At 45.5% G+C, this 2,712-nt stretch overlaps 1 pseudogene; it reads right to left on the reverse strand.

Annotated features, from left to right (window-relative positions):
• Positions 1–571: 571 nt before the first annotated feature.
• On the reverse strand, positions 572–2,419 carry LOC101798481 (lysosomal protective protein pseudogene; annotated as a pseudogene).
• Positions 2,420–2,712: the final 293 nt, after the last annotated feature.

Consider the following 2,712-nt stretch of genomic DNA (forward strand, 5'->3'; position numbering starts at 1 on the left):
TTGTTTTTTTTTTTTTTTAGTCTCTAAAATTTCAGCAAAACTGATTACACTGTTTATGAGACTTAGGTAAGAGAGGGAAATAAAGTGTTTGTACTGCATTTTTTTCATAGCCTTTCAAAGTACCTGAAAAGAAGTGTTCATTTAAAATAAAATCCTGCCATTGTTCCTCTGTGCATTTTTTTTTCCTTTCAATTGTTGTACTTCATGAGAACTTGGTGGTGTTAGTTTTTTTTTTTTTTTCTTGTTTTGGTTTGTTTTTCCTTCCAACCTTTATATACCAAGAGAGCTTTATTACAAAGGCAGCACCTATCTACTCAGGAACAGAACACCCTCATTGAGGTTCGTCCATCACTGTGATCTGGAAAAAGAAATCCTTTTTCCCAGCTTCCTTTCTGCCATATTGAGATGGCAGAAAGGAGCAACTTATTGAGCAACTCTATTCTAAAAGTGCTACCACCGATATGTCCTCAAGCACTAATTGGTACTACTGAGAAATGCCATAGTGATCGTGCTGAAGAAATGCTATTTTTTTCACCCACTGAAAAGTAGAGACAGCTGCTTCTCACACTGCCCCTTGCTAAATCATTGTAAACCATGCTGGCAGAAATAATCTCTAAGGGATATTTGCTTTCATTGGCACATTGGTCCTTGGCCTGGGTTTAGAGAACTTGCTAATGAGGTTGATGGCTACTGACAATTCTGGTGACGGTGCTTATGGTAGAAACATCTGTCTGGGTGCTCTGAACTGGATGCAGACCCACCAAGTGGACTGTACAAATGGCTTTGTCTTTCAGAGACTGCAGGATCATTTATCTTCATTAATCCACTGTTCCTAAAACTAAGAATTAATGGCAACTAGTCTGGAAATGGCTGTGCAGGAAAGGAAGTACTGAAGGAATAAACAGTTTTTGTACAGAGAGCATTTTTCATCATTTCTATCTAGTATTCATTCTTAATGAAATGGTTGAACGTGGTGAAGGCAGCGAGGAGCTGATTGGTGGGCACCGTGTGGCTGGCTCCCTTGATGGTAAGAAAGGTAATGTTGGTGAATTCTTTCACAAAGCCCCCAATCTGGTTCTCGCCTCCTTCGGTGTAGAGCCAGGGCCAGCAAGAGACCTGCACCTTCTAGCACAGGGAGTCCACAAACCACTCATCCCCAAGGAAGTTGCAGACCATGTTGACATCCCCATTGCACACCAGGATCCAGTATTTCATGGCTCCGAGCAGCTTCAGGTACTGGTCATTCATCTGCATGTACAGGCACTTGTAGCTGCGGTTCACCTCAAAGCTGCACTCCTGCCACTCCAGGGCATCAGGGAACATGTGAAAACCCTTCCTCATCTCCAGGGAATTCAAATACATGGTAGGGACTGTGGAGTTGGTGCACGGCAGGTCCATCCGGACCTTCTTCCAGGCTACAGGCATCCAGAATAGGTTCTGTGTCCAAAAGAACCTCATCGGCATATGGATGAAAGAGTTTCCCATGTTGTGTGTGATGAGATAGTCACCCTCACACCTCATGCTTCCAGGGACACTGCCAGCACATGGGGTGTAGAGATTGTAGATGTTGAGGCCAGAGTCCTCTACAATCTGAATCATCTCCTCCATCTGGAGTGTGCAGTTAAGGTTGGGGTTATCATGGAAGTTCCACTTCCCCTGGGAGAAGGCCTATAAGTCCTTCCACAGCTGGGTCCTCAGCAGGCCGTGGTAATAGGCAAAGTAAATTAGTGAGTTGTTGTTGATCTCCTAGGAGGAGAGGCTCTTTCCCACAGTGATTCCAGTTGAGTCTGGCATGCTGCATCACCCACTTTGCCAGTGTGGGGATGTAAACTCCCCCATAGCTCTCCCCTGTGAGGAAGAAGTTATTCTTGGAGTATTCAGGGAAGAGCTGAAGAACTCCTTCAGCAACAAGTAGTTGTTGTGAGCAACCTCTGTGTCATCTGTGGCATACTTCTTGTCCTTGGAGTACAAGAAGCCAAGGCCAGTGGGGGACTCCAGGTTGAGCATGATGGCAATCTTGTTCCAGGTGCAGCCATTTCACTTCAGGCCGACCACATCAGGCTGGACCAGGAAGGGGCGGGCCATGCTCCTTCAGGAAGCCCTCCATAGGGCTGCAGCCAGGGCTGCTGTTCAGCCATAGCACCAGGGGGTTGCTCTGGGGGTTGCTCTGCGCCTCCACAAACCAGCAGTGCAGGCACAGTGCCACCACTCTGCAGTGGTGCAAGGCCGCCAGGACGCTCATTTCGTGGCTGGGTGGTGCGGCCTGGTCCAGCCTCAGCAGCATTACCCACAGCAGCGTTCATTTTTGTTCATACAAGTTCATACTTGTTCATTTTTACTGGGAGCCCCCTCTGTCCACTACCACTAATTATGTTACAATACTTCATAGCCCTTTTGTACAAGTAACTTGTTTGCAAACAAAGGAAAGCCTCTGAGCCTCTGTTTTTTTTTTTTTTTTTTTTTTTTTTTTTTTTTTTTTAACCTGAAAGTAAGAAGATCCCCATATCAGCAAAACAGCAGGGTATTGGACAATCTCCCAGCTGGACTAGTGGAGAGAAAGACCTGCTCATTTAGAATAATTTTGACAGGTTTATAATGAGCTTGTACAAGGAGGCAACTTTAGGTCACAGAAGACTGGACTTGAGCCAGAAGCATTCAGACCTCAGTTTAAGACCTCAGTTTAAGACCTCAGTCTTAAACGTGATAAAGGCT

Source organism: Anas platyrhynchos, chromosome 6 (assembly GCF_047663525.1).
Source record: "Anas platyrhynchos isolate ZD024472 breed Pekin duck chromosome 6, IASCAAS_PekinDuck_T2T, whole genome shotgun sequence".
Lineage (NCBI taxonomy): Eukaryota > Metazoa > Chordata > Aves > Anseriformes > Anatidae > Anas > Anas platyrhynchos.